We start from the raw sequence: 16,463 nt of genomic DNA, 5'->3' as shown, positions 1-16,463 counted from the left end.
TCAGAGGAATAGTACCTGCTCTTCTTTATACTTTGGTAGAATTTGGCTGTGAATCCATCTAGTCATGGGCTTTTTCTGATTCATAGGATTTTTATTACTGATTTCATCTTGGAAGTCATTATTGGCCTCTTCAGTGATTCATTTTCTTCCTGGTTCAATTTGGAGGTTATGTCTCTCAGAATTAATCTTTTTTTTTTTTTTTTTTTTTTTTTTTTTTTTTTTTTTTCAGATTTTCTGCTTTGTTGCATAGAAGTGTTCATAGCAGTCTCTGAGGGTTTTTGGTTTTTTGTTTTTTTCATTTCTGTGAGTTCAGTGGTAATGTCCCATACGCCATTTCTGATTGTGTTTACTTGGATCTCTTTTTTTTTTTTTTTAATTGCATTTTAGGTTTTGGGGTACATGTGAAGAACATGCAAGATTGTTGCATAGGTACATACATGGTGGATCTTCTTTTTTTTTAATTCGTCTAGTTACTTGTCTATCTTATTTATTCTCTCAAAAAACAAATTCTTCATTTTGTTGATTTTTTTTTGTATAATTTATATGTACCCATTTCCTTCCATTCTGATTTTTATTATTTTTTGTCTTCTCCTAGCTTTGAGATTGAGATACTTTGTTCTTGTTTCTCCAGTTCCCCTAGGTATAATGTTATTAATTTTAAATCTTTATAACTTTTTGATGTGGGTGTGTAGCACTGTAAGTTTCCCTCTTCACATTACTTTTGCTTTGTCCCAGAAATTCTGGTATGTTATATCTGTGTTCTCATAAGTTTCAAAGAGTTTCTTGATTTCTGCCTTAATTTCACTGTTAACTCACAGGTCGTTGTGGAGTAGGTTGTTTAATTTCCATGTAATTATATGGTTTTGAGGGATTTTCTTAGTATTGACTTCAGTTTTTACGATGTCGTCTGATTCTGTGGTTAGTGTGATTTTGCTCTTTTAGATTTTTCTAAGGATTTTTTATGGCCAATTTCATAGTAAATTTCAGAGTACACTTCATATGCACATGACAAGAATGCATATTCTGTTGTTTTGGGGTGGAGAGTTCTGTGGGTGTCTATTAGGTCCATTTGGTTGAGTTCAGGTCCTGAATATCTTCGTTAGTTTTCTGCTCCAATGATCATTCTGATGACTATGAGTCTTAGGAATGGTCATCTTATGCAGTATCTTACAAGGGTCCTCTGTATTCTCTGAATTCGAATGCTGTCCTCTCTAGTGAAGTTGGGGAAATTTTCATGGGTGGTATCATCTGTATTAGTCAGGGTTCTCTAGAGGGACAGGACTAATAGGATAGATGTATATATAAAAGAGAGTTATGGAGTATTGACTCACACAATTACAAGGTGAAGTCCCGCAGTAGGCCACCTGCAAGCTGCAGAACAAGAAAGCCAGTCTAAGTCCCAAACCTCAAAAGTAGGAAAACCAGCAGTGCAGTGTTCTGCCTGCGGCCAAAGGCCCGAGAGCCACCGGCAAACCACTGGTGTAGGCCCAAGAATCTAAAAGCTGAAGAACTTGGAGTTTGATTCGAGGGCAGGAAGCATCCAGTGCAGGTGAAAGAAGGAGGTCAGAAGTATCAGCCGGTCTCATCCTTCCACATTCTTCTACCTGCTTTTATTCTAGCCACACTGGCAGCTGATTACATTGTGCCCACCCAGATCGAGACTGAGTCTGCCTTTCCCAGTCCACTGACTCAAATGTTAATCTACTTTGGCATCACCCTCACAGACACACACAAGAACAATACTTCGCATTCTTCAATCCAATCAAGTCGATGCTCAGTATTACCATCACATCCTCAAATATATTTTTGAAGTTGTTTTCTTTTTCTCCTTTCTTTCAGGGATGTCAATGAGTCAATAAATTTGGTCTTCAATGAGTCAATAAATTTGGTCTCTTTACATAATACTATATTTCTCAGAGGTTTTGTTCATTGTTTTCTAACTTTTTTTTTTTTGGTCTGACTGAGGTATTTTGGAGAACCAGTCTTCCATCTGTGGCATTCTCTCCCCAGCTTGTTGATTCTGCTGTTATATTTGCAGTTGTACTCTTAAATTCTTTAAGTGAGCTTTTCAGATCTGTCAGATTACTTTGGTTCTATCTTAAAATGGTAATTTTGGTTTTCATCTTCCGTATTATTTTTGAGTCTCTTAGAATACTTGAATTGGGTTTTGACTTTCTCCTGAACTTTCATGATCTTCATTCCTGTCCATTGTCTGAATTCTATTTCTGCCATTTCAGCCTTGCTAAGAACCACTACTGAGGAATCTGTGTGGGTCATTTTGAGGTGGGAAGACACTTTAGTTTTTTGAGTTGCCAGAGTTCTTATTCTGCTTTTTTTCTCATCTGTGTGGGCTGATGTTCCTTCAGTCTTAGAAGTTGCTGTCCTTTGGATGGGTTTTGTTGCTTTTATCTTCTTTGACACCCTTAAGTGTTTGATTGTGGTCGAAGGTTTCAATTGACTGAATTTGTTTCTGGAAGATTTTAGGAGGCTAAGACTCCATTCAACACTCTTAAGCTTTGTGCTCTAACTTTGGGGGAATGATACCAGGCTCCCAGATTTGTTCTGCGGCCCCTCAAGGTTAGGAATCTGTGGTACTGAATGGGCCTGAGCTGTTTCTGGACTGCAGTCCATAACAAAACAATGGATGGTGCCAGTCAAAGTGCTTTGTCTGAGTGGTGGCAGAAGAATCCATGTTTATTTGCACATGCCAGTAGCAGCACAGTGGGTTACATGTTCATTGGTCAGACTGGGACGCTGGTCGGTTTGTGGTTGCCAGCCTCTGTGTATGTGTTTGAGCTGTAGGCAGTAGTGTGAGGGGATGCATGCACACATATATTCTGGCAGAGGAGGGAGGCAAAGTCCACTCGCATGCAGGCACACTGGAAGGACAGTGAGATGAGTGGCAGTGGGCAAGTGAGTGTTGGCAAAGCAGCATGGGGGAGGCTGTGGCTGGGAGAGGGGGCAAGTGAGCTGGTACATGGTAGCAGGGGCCACTCTGCTGCAGCTCTCTGATGGTCAGGCATAGTCTGCTGTTAAAGGGGCTATGATGTGGGTCCCTGGGAGGCACCTTGGTTGACTATCTATCACTGCACTGCAAGTGGACTCTGTCAGGCTAGAACAGACCTAGCTGTATTTTACCGCAGACTTTCCCACACCATACCCCTTAAGTTCAAGTTCAGTGCAGGCTGGAGTCCTGCTCCTATCAACTCTACACAGCTCTCCCTTCCAGTTCAAGTGTCCATGGGTGTTTTGGTATCTCTGATAGCCAGGATTCCAGAGGTCCATGTGGAGGGCAGCTTGCTCCTCACCTGTTCAACTCACCCCTTCCCTAGGAGTTGTTGGGGGCTGGGAATGAGTTGTGGTGCATGGTAGCCCCACTCAGGGTTCCTAGCCTCCTCCTCCTTCAGCCCAGGGTCTGTGTCCTCCCTCTGTCCATCCTCAATACCTTCCCTCTGAAGATCTGCTCATAGTGTGCCAGTTTTCCCTATGTCCTAGTCACTTGGTAGCAGATATTCCTCCTGGCTGTGTCTAGTCAGACATCTTGCTGAGACAACCTTCTTTTGTTTTTAAAATGAAAACATATAGTAATAATGGATTTTCCTTCCTAACATGCAGCAATTGGCTGGACCTAAGTAACAGCTAATACTGTGTATATCGGGAAGGCTTATCCTAGTTGTCTACACTCCTCTCTCCACAAGTCCTGGACATTTTACTGCTGGACTATGTGATTTATTTACATTACCTGCATGACTCTAGACCAGGCGTCCCCAAACTTTTTACACAGGGGGCCAGTTCACTGTCCCTCAGACCATTGGAGGGCTGCCACATACTGTGCTCCTCTCACTGACCACCAATGAAAGAGGTGCCCCTTCCTGAAGTGCAGCAGGGGGCTGGATAAATGGCCTCAGGGGGCTGCATGTGGCCCGCGGGCCATAGTTTGGGGATGCCTGCTCTAGACATTTGAGGAATATGAAACATCTGATCCAGAAGAAAGGGAGCCATGCTATACAATTTTGGTATTTCTCCACTTAATGGTATGATTATCTTTGAGGGGAGAGAAACGTAGTATACATGTGTTAAGCATTTTCCATTATGTTAGAAAAAGAAAACACAACAGTAAAACCCAAATTTTTATAATTAGATACAGCTTTGTTAGCTTGATGTTATTAAATTTTTATTTCTCTAATCTCCCATTGTCTCTTTTGATAATCAGAGAACAACAACAATCTGATTTCTATATTTGTGTATGCATAAATAAGAAATGTGCCCAAAATATGTATTTTTTCTCTTTCTGGTCTCTGTAAAAGTTAATTAATGACAGCATATTCATAACATGCTTGGTGTTACTTGACTATAGTGAGAGATTTTTCTGATTATGCCCACACAAAATTCCATCTCAAGTAATATTTATGTTTTTTATTATGAGTTAAAAATAGTGATGTTAATATTGTCATCAGTATCAATGTATCATGCATTTTACTCGTGTGATCCTGTCTCTCAGGGCCTGGTATATCCCAGGTTATGGTTATACCTGAGCATTTACAGTGTATAGACAAACTAATGAATTTTAGGTGACAGCAGTATTACTTCTTGACATGTCCCTACAGATCTCTATAGTATCCACAGTGGAGTTAAATCATTTGAAGACGAGGAAAGAAAGCTTTTTATCTTGTTTTTGTGTTGAGAATCTAAGATGCTGTGGAAGATTGATTGACAGAATGCCTTGTGTCATTCATTCCTCTGTATGTACCACATTTCTGGTATTACTTTGTAACTTCTCTCATCAAGAGGTTGAAACCTGTTACCCACACATGAGTTTAAACTGACTTTTTCATATGTTTGCACCAAAAGAATGCAGTGGAACTGACAGCCTACAACTTTAAGCCTAGGACTCAGGAATCATTTCATACTTCAACTCTTCCTTGTGGAACCCTTTTCTAACTGCCATGGGAACAGACCAAGGCATGTTTGGCACAGGTACAGAGTTCATATGGAGTGAGGTCCTAATAATCTTAGCCAAGATCATTCTAGAGCAGCCAGCCTCAAGACCACCCAATAGCTGACTAGAAGCACACTAGTAAGCGGCGTGAGATGAGTCAAGTCCAGCCCAGATTGAATTACCAGATTCAATAGAATTACCCAGGCAACCTATAGATTCATGTGACAAAATGTTGTAAACTATTAAGTCAGTAGTTTTCAGAGTGTGATTTGGGGTCTCCTGGAGGTCTCAAGCAATTTTCCAGAGCTGCAATATTAAAACTATATCCACAATGATACTAAGATATTATTTATCTTAATTCTCATTCTGTCACCATTCACAGTGAAGTTTTTCAAAGGCTGCATGATGTTTGATATCAAAACAGAATAGATACAGAAGCAGGTATGACACTCCTGCAGGATTCTATTGAGTTTTCTATTGAGTCATATATTAAGAAGATTAGCTAAAGTACAAAGCAGTGCTATACCTCTGATTAATTTTTGTTTTGTTTAAAATATTTAGTTATTTTTCATAAAATATACTATTTCTGTTACAAGTAATGGATTTGCTGTTAGCAGAAAAGGAAATAGATATTTTTAAATTTCTATCTTAGTTTCTAATACAGCAAATATTAATAGATGAAAATTTCCAAAATAAAGCTCATTGGAGCCCTTAATAATTATTAACAAACTGATATTCTGAAAGCAAAATGTTTAAGAACTGCTGTACTATTTTTCTGCAACATTTCTTCATTCTGGGCATAGCAGTTGTTTATAAAGAGAAATAACTACAATTTCTTTCTTCATTACTATTTGCAAAATGTAAAGAATCAAATATTAACATCTTTAGAAATCAAAAACATTTAGTTTTCTGCTTCAGGCCTGCATATTGGATCTGTCTAGCAAGAGTAGTTACTGATGAAAAACAATTAAAATAAAATTATGTATACACACATACATATGCATATTATAAGAATCTTTCATCTTTCATGAAAGAAAAAATTCTATAAATACTAAGATAAAAATAAAAGCAGAAACCATGAGATGTAAAGTAATCACCAAAGCCAGCTTTCTGTGTGAAAATTCCTACCAAACCTTAGAATGTTTGAGAGTACATTGTGACTGCTTCATGTTGAACAGAGTGCAGGAGATAAACCTTATGGCCCACCCATAGTGGAAAATATAATAGAAAAGGCTCTCCCTCATAAAATAAGAAACAAACCTTTTGGGGAAAAAGGGTCTGAAAAGAAATATTCATTCATTAGTGCTGTCTGGAGAAAATAAAACCAAAACTAAGAACTTACGAAAATAAATTAATCCTTACTAAAGACCTGAGATGGGAATGAATTCATACTATTTGTTTGCTCAGAAACCTAAAGTGAAGCCTTTAGTATAAATTTGTCTTAGGTTGATATTGTCCTGTGGCAACTGGCAGAAGCAAAAAATTTAACAGTAGAACTTCAAGTCTCATCTCAAATAATTTTCATAAATAACATTTTATGTGTGTACAATCATAGTTAAAACAAACAGCAAAAACAAACACACATGGAAAATAAGATTCCATGAGTGAAACTGAGCATGAACAACACTGAGTGTAAATAGAATCACAAATAAAACAGAGGCTTGGATTGAACATAAGAACAAGAAAAAAAAAGATGACTAAATTTTTAAATGACTCAAACAGAATTTCTTAACACCAATGGAATACTACATAGCCACAAAGAAGAACAAAATCATGTCCTTTGCAGCACCATGGATGCTGCTAGAGGCCATTATCCTAAGTGAACTAGCACAGGAACCGAAAACCAAATACTCTGTGTTTTTAGTTATAATTTGGGGCTAAACACTGAGTACACATGGACACAAAGATATGAACAACAGACAACAAGGACTACTAGAGTAGGGGTGTTGGGAGGTAGGGAGTGAAGGTTGAGAAACTACTAATTGGGTACTATGTTTACTTCCTGAATGAACATGGTCATTTGTACACCAAACAACAGTGACACACAATTCATCCATGTAACAGACCTGCACATGTGCTTCATGAACCTAAAATAATATTTGAAAAAAATACTAATAAAAATTAGAATATGAATAGATTAATTTATAGTATATCAGAAATGCAGATAAAATCAGTGAACTGGATATAGATTCAAAGTAATAATGAAATGATGTGGAAATAGGGAGAGATATGGAAAATAAAGAAATGAAAAGATTACATTAAAGGAGATACTGACTGAGGAGTTTCAGAATTGCTGGAAAACATCTGTTGGTACTTTCAAGAAGGCCAATAAATTTAAAGTAGGATACATAGTATTGATATCAATTCATATTACAACCAGTTTCAGATCACTAAAGATTAAGAGAAGACTCTAAAAGTAGCAAGAAGAAATGCAAATTGCCCAGTCTGTTATAACAACTAAATAGACAATTGAGTTTTCATTAATTGAATCCAGGAATCAATATAATAAAGTCTTCAGTGTTGCAAGCAAAACCACTGACAATCTAGATTCACATTGGGGGAAATTATTTTTCAAGAGTAAGAGTAAAATAAAAATACTTTCAGACAAAGAAAACTTGACAATTCCTTACTAAAGGAAATGATAAAGTATATACTTTTAGCAGTTAGATAAGGTGTGAAGTCTGATAAGAAATGGTGGGAAAAAGTGTAAATGTGTGAATAAATCATATATAACTAACTTATAATACAATAATAAAAATTGCTAACTCTTATGGTAATAAAGAAGATAGAGCAAAACTAGTCATTAACATAAGAATCTGGAGGGCTCTTGAAAATTGAAACAGTCTAATGTATTTTAGGAGAAAGTTACAAATATTAATTATCCTCCTCTGTACATGTGTGTCTGTGTGTGTGTGTACCTGCATGAGTGTGTGTACTCTCACAGAGATGCCTTAATTGTATTTGTTGTATTAGAATGTTTTGTTGTTGTTCCCTAACTTGATTTTCTTATATGATTAACACATTTCCAAGTTTTAATCAAAGTATCAAGTTACATGACTTGTACTCAGAAATATTCAAGAAATCTTGTTTAGAGTTTATCATGAAAGCAATACTGTTGAACAAATAGAATTATGTACAAAAAATTGAAGAGAAAATACTCTCAATTTAGGCATTTGTAGCTACTCCATGATAATTTTACCTATGAAATGTTTTTGATAATGCATTAACAAAAAGTGTATCCCCTTTGAATACTACCATGAGTGACATCTACTCTCACCTTAAGAAAGAAGCTGTCATAATCTGTGCTGTACAGAAACCGTCGATACCCTGGAAAAAAAGAAAGCCTAATATTATTAACACAACCCATTGGTTTCTTACTGATAAAAGTAAAATAAAAAGTATTACGTGTACTAATTTGTTATTTTTTCACCTAACTGCCCTATGATTACAATTTTAAAATATTTCTAAATTAATAGAAAATATAGACTAAATATCTTATTGATTTGTCTGTATATCCATATCAAAAGAATATACATACCTTTATATTAAAAGTATCAAATTAAATTTTTGAATTATATATAACAGCATAGAGATCATATATAAGTATCTTTTTAATATTACTATTGATGTCTGTGTTAGTAAATAAGTATACTTTATAATATTCCACTTAAGCATAGGGTTATTTTCCTTTAGAAAGTACTTCAGTCCATATTACTGAGCTTCACTTCACCAAAAAAGTACACAGGCTAGTTTGTTACACATTTATTCATGTTATTGATTTTTCCATCATATATAAAGGGTTACAACATTCAAGAGATTGTTCCTGCAACAACAGTATAAATTCATTGCCTGGAACACAGTTTGCTATTGAATGTCTGCCAGATTGTGTTAACAAGGGCATTCAGAAAAATACTGAGCAGGTATAAGACAATAAATAAGTAAAGAAAATTCTCTAAAGAGAACATGCCTTTAAAATTATATGTATTTTCTTTAATCGAAGGTAATTTGAGAAAATAAATATATTCTAATTTTACATTGCTTTTTCCCACTATATATAAACATATATTTATATTTTAAAAAATTCAGTGCTACTCTGGGTTATTTAAGTACCTCTGAGTAGAACCAATTATGCTGTTTTTTGAAGTTCGATGCTATGTAAACATTAATCTTTTCAGACAAGAGCCAATTGTGAACATTTATATGCTCTTGAGGCACAGATTCCTTCAGCTCTCCTGATATTTCCATTAGCATTTCTCTCCCTACTTAAATGTGCCATGGTCAGCTTCTCTGGTCAACAACACCTCCAGTGGGATTTCCACATTTTTCCTCTGCCTTCTTCTGTAGTTTCCACAGACAACAAGAATAGTTGCAATTGAGACTGACATTTTGAAACAGTAGTAGATATTTTGGGATTCTCTTGACACAAAAACACACTTTTTAACATGAAGTTCTCTTCACAGCCAATTAGTTTTGTTTTATTTATTTATTTATTTATTTATTTATTTATTTATTTATTTATTATTTTTATTGCATTTTAGGTTTTGGGGCACATGTGAAGAACATGCAAGATTGTTGCATAGGTACACACATGGCAGTGTGATTTGCTGCCTTCCTCCCCTTCACCTACATCTGGCGTTTCTCCCCATGCTCTCTCTCCCCAACTCTCCACCCCTCACTGTCCCTCCCCTATTTCCCCCCAACTGACCCCAGTGTGTAGTGCTCCCCTCCCTGTGTTCATGTGCTCTCATTGTTCAACACCCGCCTATGAGTGAGAACATGCGGTGTTTGATTTTTTTCTCTTGTGTCAGTTTGCTGAGAATGATGGTTTCAAGGTTCATCCATGTCCAATTAGTTATATCACAGAATGCAGAGGCTGGGACGTAAAACCAGATTTCAGTCATTGGCATGGGGCAGAAAGAAAGCAGAACTTAAGGAGATTCAAATGTAGATCCCAAGAAATTTGCTATTCAGAAAGGTGTAGTAACAATGGATTGAATTCAAGACAAGGATTGGGTATTTGGTCACAGCAAGATGTTTGGTTTATGTTTATGTTTTCAATCTTACATGTTTTGCACATCGATGAAAAGTTTCTAAACATTAGAGGTGATCATCAGATGATCAGGCAATCAGGAGAAGCAGCACTGGTTTTGAGAATATTATAACAATGTTCATGACCAGAAGTCTTGTACTAGGTCTTTTAGTCATATGCCTTTAAATAGAATTCAGAATACATTTTAACAGCATCTGATTTTTTACAACGAGTTCATAAGTTTTCTAAAAGACTGATATGGGTATCACTAACCAGAAACTTTAACACACTGAAGGCACAGCACCTTAGAATCCCATTAGTAGTTTATGAAGGTTATATTTGGCTGACAATTTCTCATAAACACTGAAGAAAAATATCATGTACCTGAGAAGAGAGCAATATATTAAACCAGATATTCAGTTAAATAAAAAGTAATTAAGCAAAAGTAATTTCTTCTGGTTAAATTATATATATGTTATCTTTTTCCATTGATTTGTAATGGTTATGGAAAGATGTTCATGATAACAAAATCTGACAAGTAAAAGTGAATGTCTTCATTAATATATATTTTTGAATACATGTTCAATAAATTTCTAATTTTGAGATATATGAATTGTTTCAATTATATAAATGTCATTTATTGCTAAATTGTATGTTAAATTAATTAATAAGAAATTCTTACTTCCTGTATTTTTCTCATAAAAGCAGTTTCCTTCATGAGCACATGAACAGCTTCAAGAATCAAATTGACAACACAACATCACTCAGCAAAATGTATTGCTGATTTGGGACACAAAACATGAAAGAAAATGAAAGACAGAAAGATTATCTTTCCCTCAAATCTATGCTCATTTGAATCTTAAATCATGTATTATTTTCTCTTCATATAATTCTTGATGGGAATCTTGCAGAAAAAAAAATGCATTAAACTGACGGTGAAGAACCTATGGTCAGGGATATATATAATTCCTAGAGCTTTCATCATTAATATTTTATGAGTCTCGCTGATCTGTCCTATCTGGAAGAAAAATTTATCTTTCATTTGTACAAGCAGTGCCTGCCAAGTATTAGATTTCATCTCTATAAGCCGAGTGGTGAAATGCAAACGGCAGCAAAGGTACTAGGAGGAAAAGTGTTCACTTTATTTCTTTTACTGGAGTCTGGCTGCACTTTATTGGAGTTGCAGAGTCAGCCAGGCAAAGCAAAAGATCTTTGGGGAACTATGAGTGTCAATTCCTTGCCAATATACTTCAGCCTATACATGTGAATGTCCAAGTATTTAATAGGACTTTTAAATGAGATGATTAGCCACAGTGGCTTTTTTTTTTTAAACATAAACATTTACAAGAAGCTTTCGTGACTAGAAAATTGGAAAATTATTAGCTCTGTCTTTGACATTTTTTTTTTTTAGTGTAGATGAGATGACTAAGAGAGAAATTAATAATTGTTGGACACTTCTAACTTAAAAGGCAGGTTGTTCTGTTCCTTGGTTGAGCACGACTTTCCTTAGCTGAGCTAAGAATTTTGTGTAGGCTCATCTATGGTACTGGAGCTGAGTATCCCCTGAGCAGTATTCAAACACAGAGAAGCAAGAAGAGAAAGTTCTAGGATCCCCTTTGAAAGCCATAAGCATGGGGAACAATCTCTATAACACTGGTCTGGGCAATGATTTTTGGGGGGTGATTAAGATACCAAAAGCATAGAAAAGAAAAGCAAAAATAGACAAATGGGATTATGTCAAATTAGAAAGCTCTAAACGGCAAGGAAAATAATTGAAACAGAAAGATAGCCTACAAAATGGTAGAAAAAAAAAATGCAACCATGTATCTGGTAAGTTAATATTCTAAGTATCTAAAGAACTCAAACAACCTATTAGCATGGAAACAAATGATCCAATTAAAATCGGCAAAGCACAGGAATAAACATTTCTCAAAAGAAGACCTAAAATGGTCAACAGGTATATATATATAAATGCTCAGCATCACTCATTACCAGAGAAGTGCAAGTGAAACTAAATGAGGTATCACCTGTCCCCCATTAGAATGGCTATTATAAAAACAGGTGAAAAATAAATGTTAGGGAGGATATGGGGAAAAAAAAGGAACCCTTGTACACTGATTGTGGGAGTTTAAATTAGTACAGCTGCTATGGAAAACAGTATGGTAGTTTCTCAAGAATTAAAAAAAAAAAAAAAAAAAAAAAAGAACTACCTATGATCTAGTCATCCCACTACCAAATATATAACCAAAGGAAGTGAAATCAGTATGTCAAAGAGATATCTGCACTCACATGTTTATTGTAGCATTATTCATAATAGCCAAGATATGGAGTCAACTTAACCGTCCAGCAATGGATAAATGGATAAAGAAAATCTATTCAGCCTTAAAAATAAGGGAATCCTGTAATTTGCCACATCATGGATGAATCCAGGAGGTATTGTGCTAAGCAAATTAAGCCAAACACAGAGAGACAAATATCACATGTTCTCACCAGTATGAAGAGCTATTATAAAAAAGCTGAACTCATAAAAAGTAAAGGAGAGTAAAATAGTAGTTACCAGGGGCTGGAGTGAAGGTGTGGAGATAGAGAGATGTTTGTCAAAGGTTATAAAATTTCAATTAGACAGGAGAAATAAGTTCAAGAGTCTGTTGTACAACATGGTGACTGTGGTTAATAACAGCATATTGTATACTTGAAAAATGCTAAGACAGTAAAATGATAAGCATGTGAGGTAACGCATGTGTTAATTAGTTCAATTTAGCTATTCCACAATGTATATATATTTTAAAACATCATGTTGTACATGATAAATATATTCATTTTTTATCAATGAAAAATAATGAATAAACTAGCTTAAAAAAAAGCAATAACAACAAAAGCCAGAAATACAGTGGGTTTCTGTTTGCCAGGTTTATCTAGTTCGTAGGTCCCTCATGAATGAAGTGTGGGTCCCTCATTTGGATGAAAATAAATTTTTTGAGAAATGTATTTATTACGTAATCAGAAAAAAACCTTGGTTTTAAACGAATATTTTTCCTTCACTAAAACATCTAGAAATTAAAACTCCTTGAACCTTTGTTTCTTTTCTTCAGCAACCTTATTAAATATTAAGGAATGTGATTGTTTAACATCTTTCTGATCTTTTAGAACATAAGACCCTTTTCATTTTGGTGCAGACTTGTGTCCCCAGAGTCTTGTACATGGTTGACAAGAAGTAAATATTCAGTAAGTTTTTGTTGAAAGATTTGCATATTTTTCATTTTTATCAGTAACTTCCAACATGTTCTAACATCATAAGACTCAACAAGACTTGGGGTAAAAGTGATGATTTATTCAAACTACAGCTACTAATCATAAATTTACATAAAGCACTGTGTTAGAAATTGGGTGATACTAAAATGTCTAAAATTAATTTCTTGGTTTCAACATCTAATAGAGGGAATAAGATATATGCATAAAAATAATGCCAAATGTGAAATGTTAAGTGACTAGAGAATATATTAGCTGAAATTGTAAATTAAACAAAAGAAATAAAAGGACATTCCTGATAAGGAGAGGCACATGAATAAATATATTAATATCAAAAATGTCTAAACCATAAATCATATAAGTGATGTTGAGGATGATGAAGCTTAGGATGACTGACAAGAGAACACTACCCCTGTCTATAAGAACCATCTAATTCCTGCTCTTTAATTGATTTGTCTATTTACTCTTTATCATAGAAAAGCATGGGATTTCCATGTATGGAAAGGATCAACATTGAATACTCATGTTAATATAGTATTATCACAAACGTATAAGGATTTTTTTTTTCAAACACTCAACTGGTGGCTGGATGTTTCAAACTTTTTTTTAAGTTTTTTTTTATTGCATTTTAGGTTTGGGGGTACATGTGAAGAACATGCAAGATTGTTGCATAGGTACACACATGGCAGTGTGGTTTGCTGCCTTCCTTCCCCTCACCTGTATCTGTCATTTCTCCCCATGCTACTTCTTCCCACCTCCCCACCTCCCCATCCTTCCCCCATTTCCCCCCAACGGACCCCAGTGTGTAGTGCTCCCCTCCCTGTGTCCATGTGTTCTCATTGTTCAACACCCGCCTATGAGTGAGAACATGTGGTGTTTGATTTTCTGCTCTTGTGTCAGTTTGCTGAGAATGATGGTTTCCAGGTTCATCCATGTCCCTACAAAAGATGCAAACTCATCACTTTTGATGGCTGCATAATATTCCATGGTGTATACTTTTTAAATCTTTACACTCCTAAAATGGGTGAGGGCAAAGGGAGAATGGTATCTTGTTTTCATTTGATCTTTACTTATGATTTAAGTATCTTTTCACGTCTTCATTCTGTCTTTCAGCCTCAGTTCTTTTATCATTCCCCTCTTTTTCAGTTCGATTGCCTGACTTCTTGGCATCTGCTTCTAGGCTATGCAGACACAGTGGAGAAGATAGTCATTTACAAAGAAAAGTATCCATTCATTGATAATCTCTAGCTAAGTAAAATGGTTACTAGTTGTTACTCTTCAATGGCTTGGCTAGACCACTAGTTTCAACAAGTTAAAAAAAAAAAATCCAGGCATTCTTCTGAATAACTTTAATGAGTTCTGTACTCATTAAAGCCTTTATTTTGCAATTAACTTGTTATCTCTATTATATCTATTATGAGCTAAACTTTGTTAGTTTGAGAAAACGATTATTTGAACTTTAAAAACATGTAGTATGTGAAATGAATGATTTATTTAAAGTGATAATATAAAAATTTAAGGTTAAGTAGGAAAAGAAACATACTAATACTGGAGTAAATATTTCTGTATTTCCTTGATTTTAAAATCAAAGTAGTTTTCCTTAAAGCTAACACAAACTAGTTGCAGTTATATTACTTTTTTTAAAAAAATTCCTTTATTTCCTTTAGACCTCAAAAACGTTTGAAATTTGCAGATTCCATAATAATGTATTTCTAAAACTATGTAAACTCTTTTACTAATTATTATTATTTTTTTAAAGAGATGGGGTCTTTCTCTGTGGTCCAAGCGGGAGTGCAGTGGTACAATCATGGCTCACTGCATCCTCAAATTCCTGGGCTCTCAGTGTCTACCCTTTTGGTCTTTTCAGAACATTTCTTTCTAATTATATAAGTGAATAAAACTCTTCTGCCAAAAGGATATTCTGGTCATATCCTTCTTGTTTCTGGTCCATTTATTGGTTTCTCATTGTTTGAATAAATACATTTCTTAGCTGTATATATTACTCATACCAATAATTCTATCCTGCAACTACACTGAACTACCTGCCTTTTTCCAAACACATTTCATATAAGCTTTCATGCCTCAGTGACTTTGAACACATATTCCATTTTCCTAGACAATACTTTGACTGTCACCTCTGCAGGAATGGCTGTGGACCCTATAGCAATACATGTCACTCTCTCTTCTTGGGACTACCATTAGAGGGCTAAGTCCATCTTACTGCAGTCTGAGTGTGAATGCCAGTATCTACCCAATGTTTTAACCTCAAGGGGAGAAATCATACCATGCCATTTTTGTGTTTGGAATACAGTAGATCTTCAGTAATTGTTTGTTAAATGACTAATATCATAAATTAATGTAACATTTTCCCACTAATTGGAGCTTTTAAGGGAAATACTTTAATTCAACAAGTTTTCTATAGCAGACAGAAATTTGAGTTCTAAACACTGCTATTTAAGAAAGTAATTTTGATTTGGCAGTTGTTTCTGGATGTCTCAAATAATATATTATTATATATTTACTTAAATGTAAAGGCTTTTAAAATCTAGATTTTAACCTAAACTGCCACACTTCTTCACTTCTTTGCTTAATGATTAAGTGAACTTTTGCTTAGATTTTTATAAGAGAAAAGAGGCTGTAAATAAAAATGTACATGTAATTAACACAGTAAATGTTTTTTGTATCTACATATGTTAGTTGTTAATGGGATTTTGTGACCTAAATTGGCTAGAGAATGGTAATATTCTTTTATAACACTAATTCATATAAATGCTATAATAAATCTGCTAGAAAGAGATAATGCAATCAAATTAAAAAGCTTCACCAGAGAGCTGACAGTTTTCTTTCTGGTCATTTGTTTGAGTAGTTTGTATAAGTGGTATAAATCCCCAAAAATCTATAAAATATTTTACAATCTGCCAAATAAAATGTTCAAATTCCTCTCATGAATTCTTTTAGCAAGAAAAAATGAACTTAGTATTAGGCTAATAGTAAAAAATACTTTCCCTAGTAGTTTATATAACATTCAAAAAAGATTACAGTTAATTATGCTTTACAATTTACAGTTCTTTAAAATTGGGAAATGTTTTAAGACTTTTATTGTCACCGACTCATACAATAGTCTTATGAAACAAGTATAACAATTTGTGATATTGACTTTATCTTTCTTATTAAGAAGTGAAATCCTAAAAGATTTGGTAACTTATCCAAGGCAACATTTATATGTCTTCTAGGTTTGAAATGAAA

At 34.8% G+C, this 16,463-nt stretch overlaps 1 protein-coding gene across 9 annotated transcripts in view; it reads right to left on the bottom strand.

Annotated features, from left to right (window-relative positions):
* Positions 1 to 16,463, bottom strand: part of MGAT4C (MGAT4 family member C) — an 852,077-nt gene that overhangs the window by 56,967 nt on the left and 778,647 nt on the right. For 8 of the 9 annotated variants that reach the window (XM_074402455.1, XM_074402456.1, XM_074402459.1 and 5 more), the window contains one exon: positions 8,217 to 8,266. The exons of the other annotated variant lie outside the window; for it this stretch is intronic. The gene's annotated coding sequence lies outside the window, so the exon portion shown is untranslated. The remainder of the gene's footprint in view (positions 1 to 8,216; positions 8,267 to 16,463) is intronic. 9 annotated transcript variants of the gene reach the window in all.

Source organism: Saimiri boliviensis, chromosome 7 (genome assembly GCF_048565385.1).
Source record: "Saimiri boliviensis isolate mSaiBol1 chromosome 7, mSaiBol1.pri, whole genome shotgun sequence".
Taxonomy (NCBI): domain Eukaryota; kingdom Metazoa; phylum Chordata; class Mammalia; order Primates; family Cebidae; genus Saimiri; species Saimiri boliviensis.
The sequence above is the reverse complement of the archived record's forward strand: the minus strand, read 5'-3'. Positions and strand labels throughout refer to the sequence as shown.